General features: G+C 40.7%; 1 non-coding gene and 1 pseudogene across 1 annotated transcript; both read right to left on the bottom strand.

Moving 5' to 3' along the window:
* Positions 1-9439: 9439 nt before the first annotated feature.
* On the bottom strand, positions 9440-9548 carry LOC124403486 (annotated as a pseudogene).
* Positions 9549-10589: 1041 nt separating this feature from the next.
* On the bottom strand, positions 10590-10708 carry LOC124403483. Its single transcript, XR_006928902.1, has one exon. It is a non-coding gene; the product is annotated as a 5S ribosomal RNA (ribosomal RNA).
* Between the last annotated feature and the right edge of the window lie 560 nt (positions 10709-11268).

Raw genomic sequence — 11268 nt, 5'->3', positions numbered from 1 at the left:
ACCTGGAATGCCAGAAGTCCCACTAAGCAACATGCATAGTAAAAGAAAAACGCTAATATAAATTATTATATTTTTGATTGTGGACTTGGTTGAACTGAGAGTTTGTGTGTGTGAGACAGTGTGTGTGTGTAAGATAAAGGGATGGGTGATGTTCATGTGTGCCCATGTGTATGATGTGGCTCTTTGCGGTAACAGTAAAAAATGGTCTCTGACTGGTTGGCCACCCCTGCATATATTAAAAATGTTCCTTTAAATCTATTCTCTTTTTTTAATGCATCTTACTTTTTCTTTTTCTATTTGGAAAACTTGTAGGGCTTTTTTGTAATATTTGTATGCAGTCCAGCTGCAATTGCTCTGGCAATACAAATGTATAATTTTTGTCATGCCAAAAAAGCACACTGAAATTTAAATTGAACTGAATCTTGAATCTTGAGAGAAAGAGACAGGAAAGAGAGAGAGAGAGAGAGAGAGAGAGAGAGAGAGAGAGAGAGAGAGAGAGATGGGATGAGGCTAAAAATTACAGTGAAAAAATATTGTTGAAATAGTAATAAATAGACTGTTGATAGTGAATGTTCATTCTGTTGCAGCAATATGACGTGTAATGTGACCTTTTGTGAATTGGTCCTTCATTAAAGCGTTTTGGAATAAAGCAAGACACCAGGATGCAAATTGTCTGTTGTAAAATAAAATGTAAAAGATTCCAAAATAAATAGATTTTAGAACTTCCTGGTCTACGGATAAGCCTATTAAAAGGCAGTATGTGTGCTTATTTTCCACTTATGACCATACAACCCTGAGAACTTCCAATGGCAGAAGCTAAGCAGGTTTGGGCCTGGTTAGTACTAGGATGAGAGACTGCCTGGCAGAGATGGCAAAAGTACACACATCCTTCACTCAAATAGAAGTACAGACACCCCTTTTTTTAAAGACTCTGGTAAAGTTTGAGGTACTGACTACACTTTTTCACTCAAGTTAAAGCAAATAAGTTTTTGCTCTGACATGGACATAAGTAAAAACTAGCCATTACTAGTACCTGTTGTGTTATGCTGATAACTGGAGCTCACATATTGAAATATAAATACAAAATAATACTATACTCTAATATATAATATACTCACCTAATAAGTGTACCCAGGCTGAACAACCACCATATAGACCTCAAGGAGAAAAAAGATGTTGATGATCCGGTGATATCTCTGTTCTCAGTCATGTTTACATCACTTACTCCCTCTGTCTTATCCACGTTAGACATACTTTGTGTTGTCTTCTGTCTTGCCTATTGTTAACTTTGAAGGCTAGCTTACATCTGTGGTGCATGATATCTTGGAAATGATACACCAGTGGTAGGTTGAAAAAGCTGTGCAAAGACAAGAAATAGGTTGATGGGCTAAAAAAGGTGCGCAATGAGAAGAACAAATATAGATCATGTCACCAAATAGATTAAAGCAAAAGTACTGAAAATCTTTTTGAATTGTAAGAAGTAGTAGGTACAGATATTTATGTAAAAGATTTAATGAGTGAAAGTATAAAGTCCAATAAATAAAAAGTGAATAAAGCACTTATACCAGAGAAATCTACTAAAGTATTTGTACTTTGTTACTTCCCACCTCTGCCGCCTGGGATACCAAGTGCAGTAAGAAAAAATAAAAATTTGCCCTCCTTCAGCACCTTCAGATTGTCTGTTTAAACATAAACTGTCTTACATCCTGTTCCAAATTATTACTACACCTGAATAAGAGGGACACATTCATCAGACAAAAGCAAAAACAAACAAACAAACAAACAAAAATTATTTTCTTCACAAAACTCATTTCACATTGTCTTTTACTATCATCTGTTGAATTTGCCTTGACAGCATGTGCTTCTCAACACATATGATTGCACTATTCTTCAATTTGTTTTTCAAAATACACTTTTGAATATTGTGATAAAATTGTGTTGAATGCTTAAGTGGTGACAGTAGTGACTGTCGAACTGTAAATCAGACTGGGGGTGCATGTGCATCTATTGTAATTGAATCACACACACACACACACACACACACACACACACACACACACACACACACACACAGACATATACAAATTTATTAAATGTTAAATTCTGTTTACACAAAATTGTTGTTTTGCAAGAATTGCTGCTAAAACAATTCAGTGTTTTCATGTACACTATTTATTACATGTACAAATAATTTCGACTAACATAAATCTGTACTGGTTGACACTGCAGTGTCAAGGTGTATACTGTCTCAGTTTATGTTGTTTTTTGCACTAAATGTCACACACCTGCAATTAATGTTGTCACTGTTACTTTTGTATAGTTCTATGTTTTGTATTATTTTTTTGTAGTTGTTGTTAATTTACATCATTTTATGTAGCTCCTTGGTCCTGGAGGAACACTGTTTCGTTTCTCTGTTTACTTTAATGTATATGTTGGAAAAAGCAATAAAAACCACCTTGACTTGACTACTTGTAAGATTAAAGAAAGAGACAAATAAGTAACCAAAAATCATGCGTGATTAAATTAATTAACAAATAAATGATGAAAGAAAAAAATGAGGTAAACGATAATCATAATAAAATGTATAACAGTGTAACACAAAATACATGAAGTACTTTGGGTTCATCAGAGTCAAAAAGAACCCAGGAGACATTCTGCTCAGGACATTTTATAGTGTTTTTCCCTTTGAAATGTAACTAGTATTTAGCATTTAAATGTCAATTAAGTGTAGGAAATGAGTAAAGGTCCACGTAACAGGGTAATAATACTAACCAGATCTAACCAGAGGGCAGCAGATGGTAATTATCAGTATTTTTAACATTTGCTGATGCTGGCCCCTCAACCCAGCCATTAAGGTTGCAAAAATCCAGTGCATTCTTAGTCCCGGTTCCAAGCCCAGATAAATAGGGAGGGTTGCGTTAGAAAGGGCATCCAGCATAAAACATGCATCACAAACCTAAATTTCATACAGGATCGGTCGAGGTTACCACTGACCGCTACATATACAGTGGTGGTCCTGATTTCTTATTTTTTTGCATGTTTGTCACAGTTTAACGTTTTAGATTATCAACCTCATTTCGATATTAGTAAAAGATTACATTGGTGAACACAACATGCAGTTTTTAAATGAAGGTTTTTATTATTGAGGGAAAAATAACAAAACAAAATCCAAAACTAAATGGGCCTGTGTGAAAAAGTGTTTGTTCCCCTTTAAAACTGTGGTTTATCACACCTACGTTCTATTTCTCTAGCCTCACCCAGGCCTGATTACTGCCACACATGTTCACAATCAAGAAATCTCTTTAATAGGACCTGCCTGACAAAGTGAAGTAGACCAAAAGATCCTCAAAAGCTAGACATCATGCCAAGATCCAAAAAAAATTCTGAAAAGTCTGGAAAAGGTTATAAAGCCATTTCTAAAGCTTTGGAACTCCAGCGATCCACAGTGAGAGCCATTATTCACAAATGGCAAAAACATGGTAGAGTGGAGAACCTTCCCAGGAGTGGCCAGCTGACCAAAATTAGGAGTGGCCGGCTGACCCAAGAGCACAGCAACGACTCATCCAAGAGATCACAAAAGACCACAACAAATAACACTTCATGACTCTCTGCTCTCCCCTTCAGCCACTGCTCGTAACCTTGGGGTAACTATGGACAATGAACTGTCTTTCTTCCCACATGTCGCTAATGTTGCTCGTTCTTGTCGATTTCTTCTCTATAACATCCGAAGGATTCGACCATTTCTGTCCATACAGGCTGCCCAGGTGCTTGTTCAGTCTCTTGTCATTTCAAGACTTGACTACTGCAACTCTCTGCTGGCAGGTTTTCCCCTGAATGGTATTCGTCCACTGCAAATGATCCAAAACGCAGCTGCACGACTTGTGTTCAATCAGCCCAAGTTTTCCCACACCACCCCACTGCTGCGCTCCCTTCACTGGCTTCCAGTAGCTGCACGTATCAGATTCAAAACACAGATGCTTGCCTACAAGGCCAAAAATGGACCAGCACCATCTTACCTCAGTGACCTCATCACATCTCGCACTGCACCACGCTGTCTGAGATCCTCCAGCACTGCTCGACTGGTACCAACTTCCCTCAGAATGAGAGGTAAGTACACTTAAAGGCTCTTCTCTGTTCTGGCACCGAGGTGGTGGAATAACCTTCCCCTAGATGTCCATACAGCAGAGTCCCTGATTATCTTCAAGCGACGACTGAAGACCTACCTCTTCTTTAAATACCTAAATTAGCACTTTCCAAGTTTGTAGAATTCGAGTTATATTTATATTAAGTTTGTAATCTTGCATACCAGTGTAGATTTATTCATTACTAGAGATTTAAAGCACTTTTGTACGTCGCTCTGGATAAGGGCATCTGATGAATGCCGCAAATGTAAATGTAAATGTAAATGTAGTGGAAGTGATGGTTTCATGCCGAGGAAGAGCACTACAGATGCAATATTTGCTTTGAGAATGTTCATAGAGAAGTATAGCAAAGGTCAGAAGGAGTTGCATTTTGTGCTTGTGAATTTGGAGAAAGCGTACGACAGGGTGCCGAGAGAGGAGCTGTGGTATTGTATGAGGAAGTCAGGTGTGTCAGAGAAGTATATGAGGGTGGTGCAGGACATGTATGAGAACAGTGAAATGTGCAGTAGGAACAACAAGACTAGTTCAAGGTGGAGGTTGGACTGCATCAAGGATCGGCTCTGAGCCCTTTTCTGTTTGCTGTGGTGATAGACAGGTTGACGGACGAGGTCAGACAGGAGTCTCCATAGGCTATGATGTTTGCAGATGATATTGTTGTTCATGGTGAGAGTAGGGAGCAGGTTGAGCGTGGAGAGGTGGAGGTACGCTGATAAGTTTGAGTGCACAGTTTCACCAATCACTTGTGGAAACAAACAGAGACATTGCTGCTTTTGCTTTCTTCATTTTTATTCAGCATGAATTTGAACAAGCACCGGCTTAGCAAAACGTGAAGAAAAATATAACGACATTACGGCATCACTATTACTACCCATAATTATTTTAAATAAACCAGGTAAATTGTAAACAGCATGTAAGAATACAATACTTAACATATGCCCTGGAGAGAAGGGGGATTAAAGTCAGTAAGTGTAAGACAGAGTACATGTGTGTGAATGAGAGGGAGGGCAGTGGAGTGGTGTGGTTACAGGGAGGAGAGGTGGAGAAGGTGGAGGAGTTTAGGTGCCTGGGGTCAACAGTGCAAAGTAATGGAAAGTGTATGAAAAAATGATGAGGACAATGGTGATCGTAATAAAGAAGTTTATAACAGCCTGGTGGTCTAGTGGTTAAGACGCAGCGCTCCCACCGCTGCGACCCGGGTTCGATTCCCGGTCAGGGAACCATCCCAGCCACTCTCAGTGCCGGTCCCAAGCCGGATAAATTGGGAGGGTTGCGTTAGGAAGGGCATCCAGCGTAAAACATGGGCCAAATCAAAAACATGCGGAGGATCCGCTGTGGCGACCCCTAACGGGAGAAGCCGAAAGAAAGTATAACAGCGTAGCAGTGACAAAATACATGAATCACTTTGGGTTCATCGGAGTCAGAAATAATTCAAAGTAAACTATGATATTTTATATTGTTCTTCCCTTTGAAGTGTAGACAGTGTTTAGCTTTTAAATGTAAATTAAGTGTAGGAAATAAGTAAAGGAACACATGGCTGGGTGATCGAGCTGGAAGTCACTGTTGTTTAGAACTTTGCTGGTGCCGGCCCCCCAGCGGGTCAGGATAGGGTATTGTATAAATAATAATCATGGTCTCAGACAGCTTTTGGATAGAGATGGTCCTTGATGGCTTGCTGCCTCTCCCAGACTGATTAAATTAAGTCTACGATTAGGATTGATACAACTGAAAATCTATGTCAAACTACATTTTATGAAATTTAAGCCATTTTGCGGATGAGCTTAATTTGATATAGCGTGGAGTGGAATCTGGGTTAAGGCAGTCTTTAATTCTTACAAGAGTGTGTTAGAGAAGTGAAGAAAAAAGTGCAGGCAGGGTGGACTGTGTGGACAAGAGTGGCAGGAGTGATTTGTAATAGAAGGATATCTGCAAGAGTAAAAGGGAAAGTTTATAGGACTGTGGTGAGACTTGCTATGTTGTATGGTTTTGAGACAATAGCATTGACTAATACACAGCAGGTGGAGCTGGAGGTAGCAGAGCTGAAGAAAAGCAAATTGTACAAAGATGCTGTTTGTGGAATACAATTTAGCATTTAACACCATAATTCCCTCCACACTCACCTCTAAGTTGGAGGTCCTGGGACTCAGCATGCCGCTGTGTCAATGGATCTCTAACTTCCTAACAGACAAGTCGTACGGGTGGGCAAACACACCTCATCCACCCTCACCCTCAGCACTGGAGCTCCCCAGGGTTGTGTTCTGAGCCCCCTGCTGTACTCACTGTACACATACGACTGTTAGGCTACTTTCAACTCCACAACCATTATCAAGTTTGCTGATGACACTGTTGTGGTGGGCCTGATCTCCAACAATGACGAGACGGCCTACCTATAGAAGGTTAAAAACCTGGAGAAATGGTGCCAGGAGAACAACCTTCTCCTGAAAGTCAGCAAGACTAAGGAGTTGATAGTGGACTTAAGCACGACGCAAGAGTGGTCATACCAACCGCTAAACATCAACAGGACCCCAGTGGAGAGAGTGGACAGTTTCCGGTACTTAGGTGTTCACATCACACAGGACCTGTCTTGGTCCTGTCACACCAACACCCTGGTAAAGAAGGCCCGGCAGCGTCTGTACCATCTGAGATGCTTAATGGACTGTAAACTACCCTCTCAGGTGCTAAAGACTTTTTACACTTGCATCATTGAGAGCGTTCTGACGAGTAGCATCACTTCCTGGTTCGGGAACAGCACCATGCAGGACAGACAAGCCCTCCAGAGGGTGGTGTGTTCAGCTGAAGGTACCATCCACACCGAGCTCCCTAACCTGCAGAACATCTACAGCATGCGGTGCCAGACCAGAGCCAGGAAGATTGTAAAGGATCTCAGCCATCCCAACAATGGACTCTTTTCTTCGTTGCGTTCAGGGAAACGCTTCCGCTCCCTGAAAGCAAACACAGAGAGAATGAAGAGGAGCTTCTTCCCGTAGGCCATTCGGAGTTTGAACCAGGAAACACCCAGGATCTAAATCTGGTCCACCCTTTCCACCGTCACACTTTTTTCTGCACATTTTTTCTTTTCGCACTATGACTATCTCTGTACTGTCACTTTAACTCTGGACTTGCACAGTACAGTGCACTTTATACCACACCATACCGCACACGGTCACTTTAAAGACAATCACATCAACCACATTAAATGTTTACTGTTTACTGTCATAAGCATACCTTGCATATACACTTTATTTATTTTTTCTCATATATATATATATATATATATATATATATATATATATATATATATATATATATATATATATATATATATATATATATATATATATATATATATATATATATATACAGTCCCAGACAAAAGTCATGTCGCTTATCTATTTTGTAGAAACACCTGCTATTAACCTGACTTTTAATTAATCAATTGGTGTTAGAAATAGCTCATATTAAAAGCTAAAACCCTCCCAAATGATGTTTAATGCACTGAAATAAATTAGTTTCACTGAAAAAAGATTTATCATTTAATCAAGACAGAAAGGTCAAATTTTGGCAAGACAAAAGTTTTGTCACCTATACAGAAATTGAACAAATTTACTGCAAATACAAAAATATGTCAGCAAATTAAGTAGTGGTGCTGTGAGATCCAAATTTAATATCTTGTATGACTTCCATGAGCTTGGTCTGCATCCATGCGGTTTGGCAAGGATTCATACAATTTATTGATGAAGTCATCAGGAATAGCAAAGAAAGCAGTCTTGCATGCCTCCCAGAGTTCATCAATATTCTTTGGTTTCGTCTTCCATGCTTCCTCTTTCATCCTACCCCACATATGCTCAATGATGTTCATGTCTTGTGACTGGGCTGGCCAATCCTGGAGCATCTTGATCTTCTTCGCCTTGAGGAACTTTGATGTGGAGATGGAAGTATGCGATGGAGCACCATCCTGCTGCAGAATTTGGCCTCTTTTATGGTTGGGAAAATAAGAGGTAGCTAAGATTTCTTGGTATTTTAGAATATTGATGTTGCTTTCCACCCTGCAGATCTCTCGCACACCCCCATACTGGATGTAACCCCAGACCATGATTTTTCCGCCACCAAACTTCACTGTTTTCTGGGTGAATCTCAGATCCATACGGGCTCCAGTAGGTCTCCTGCAATATATGCGGCGACTTTGGTGTAATTCAACAGAAGATTCATCTGAAAAATCCACCTTCTGCCACTTTTCCAGCGTCCATCCTTTTAGCAGGCTGTGGGCCTTGGCAAATGCCACACAGTATTTCAATTGTATTTTGTTTAGTGCTGGCTTCTGGGCACTGATTCGACCATTTCGAGACAGAATCCGACAAACTGTTGTGGTTGAAACTGGGACTTCAGGTGACCAGGTCTTGTGGAGCTCTGCTGCAGTGGAAAATGGGATGGCCTTGGATTTTCGAGCCAACAAACGGTCCTCTCGTGCAGTTGTCTTGCGGGGTCTGCCTGACCTGGGCTTGTCAAAAACCTCTTCAGTCTCTTCAAATCTTTTTTAATCCTCTGTACTTGAAGCTGAGACACATTGAAGGTGTCTGCCACATCAGCAGGGGATCTGGTCTTCAGCCTCTTGATAATCAAAACTTTAGTCTCAGGGTGAATCTTTGGCATGTTTGCAGAGGTCAAGTTGCAGTTGATGTGAAGGTCTAGTGTACTGGGGTTCTTTTTATACACACCTGAGACCTAATTGATACATTATTAGTCACAGGTGAAGCTCATATGACAAGGCGACAACACTTATGTGTTATATATATTTTATACTTTATTTATCTGCCTTCTTTTTCTTGGTTTATTTTTCTCCTCATCCAATTCCCCTAATGCCAGACCATCGTTAAAAGCATTTCAATGCAGGTCATAGCCTGTATGTATGTGTGTGTGACAAGATGTTAAGGTTTTCATTAGGAGTGACGATGATGGACAGGATTAGAAACAAGCTTATTAGAGGACTGCGCATGTAGGGCGTTTTGGAGACAAGGTGAGGGAAGCGCAATTGAGAAGGTTTGGACATTTGCAAAGGAGGGACATGGGGTATATCGGTAGAAGAATACTGAGGATGGAGCGGCAATAAACGAGGAAAAAAGGAAGGCCAAAGAGGAGGTTTCTGGAAGTGGTGAGGGAATACTTGCAGGTAGTTCATTTGAAAGAAGCAGATATAGAAGACAGGGTAGTATGGAGAAGGATGCTTTGCTGTGGCGACCACTAATGGGAGCAGCTGAATGAACAATAAGTAGCTGATCCTGTTGGTGCTGGAGAAGGAAAAAAGCTTACAGCACCTGGTATTCCAAAGCGGTCTTCCATCCAAGTACTAACTAGGCCCGACCCTGCTTAGCTTCCGAGATCGGGCGTGCTCAGGGTGGAATGGCCGTAAGCGAGTGAGAAGCACGAATAGTGCCTTTTTAAAGGCCGCTGTCATTATTTAATTCATTATTTAACGAATTAAACAATTCATTGATAAACACCACTGTAAAAACACACAGAATGCCAAACCAGGCTCACCACAAAACACTAACATAGCGAAAGAGAAAGACAACATTTTGTCACAAGAAAACTACGAAACAGCTCAACGGACAACGCCATCTCCGCTACACTCCACCTGGAGCTCAACAAAAAGGAGCGGTACGTACGAATGCTGTCCAGGGACTTTTGTGGCATCATCGGACTGCGCTGAAATGACTTTTTCGTACCCTGTCATTGAATTAGTGGAAGATGTTTTACAAGACATAAACACGGTACAAAAGATTGGGCGAAATGAGCGACATCCAATTGCATGTGCAAGTCACTGAGACTGCAAGGGTTTTTAGCCAGGACTGACTCTACGGTCACCTGTAAAACAGTGCATAGGAACAGTGGAACAGCACAGTTTCTATTGACACTGGAACGATATGCACAAGTGGAGTTAGCGGTTCGCGGCACTGTCAGAGCAAGGTACCACGAGGTAGATGTCGTCACAAATAAACAAAGTGCTTAATCCAATAGTAATATATGACTGCTGGAGCAGCCACTTACTAGAAGAGAATGATAAAAGTAACAATATCTAGAAGTGCAAAATTTGAAGACAATCATACATGCGATGAGAAGCCCACGCTGTCTTGGCACGTACAACGTACTGAACTAGTGACTTGTGAGAAATAAAAAGAAAGCTGGTTGCATGGATGAAAGTAAGATGACATTAAACGAGTCCTGTGGTAAGAAAATTGTTTTTTTTGTTTTTTTTTTATGGAGTTGAGAGATTTGTTCCTTTTTTATTATTTTTGTTTGTTTATTTATTTATTTATTGTCAGATGTGCGTATCTCTCGTGTTTTGTGTAGAAATCATTGGAGCAGAATGTAAGGGATTTTGTGTTTCAAAATGTTTGAACAGCCACTTTGTAGGTGCTGGAGAAGGGTGGGGGAAAAAGAAAAAAAAAAAAAAGCTTACAGCACCTGGTATTCCCAGGCGGTCTCCCATCCAAGTACTAACCAGGCCCGACCCTGCTTAGCTTCCGAGATCGGACGAGATCGGGCGTGCTCAGGGTGGTATGGCCGTAAGCGAGTGACAAGCACGAATAGTGCCCTTTTAAAGGCTTCGCTGTAGCTCAGCAAGTTCCCAGATCGATTTAATTCGGAATTTGGCGGATTTATTTGTTTCTATTTATTTTATAATACATTTTCATTTTTTTTTGCAACAATTTGCATCCTGGTCTCTTGCTTCATTCCAATGACACACACACACACACACACACGCTTTAATGTTAAGGAACGATTCACAAAAAGTCACATCACAATGCTTCAACAGAACGAACACTCACTATCAACCGTCTATTTACAACTACTTCCACAATAGATTTCTCGCCGACATATTCAACGCCTTAAAAACTATTCATACTGAGGATTCAATTATAACTACAAATGCCGCACACACGCGCACTCTCTTCTTCTTGCATCTAATCCGGTTTACATTTGGGCGTGATACCGCCACCACCTGAGCTGGAGTGTAGGGTCCCCTGCACTCACTCACTCACTCACTCTCTCTCTCTCTCTCTCTCTCTCTCTCTCTCTCTCTCTCTCTTTAAAAGCATTCACTGCACAACGCCAGTGCTTCAACTTGAAA

The sequence above is a fragment of the Silurus meridionalis genome, chromosome 20, assembly GCF_014805685.1.
Source record: "Silurus meridionalis isolate SWU-2019-XX chromosome 20, ASM1480568v1, whole genome shotgun sequence".
In the NCBI taxonomy this organism is placed as follows: Eukaryota; Metazoa; Chordata; class Actinopteri; order Siluriformes; family Siluridae; genus Silurus; species Silurus meridionalis.
This window is presented reverse-complemented; position numbering and strand designations above follow the sequence as displayed.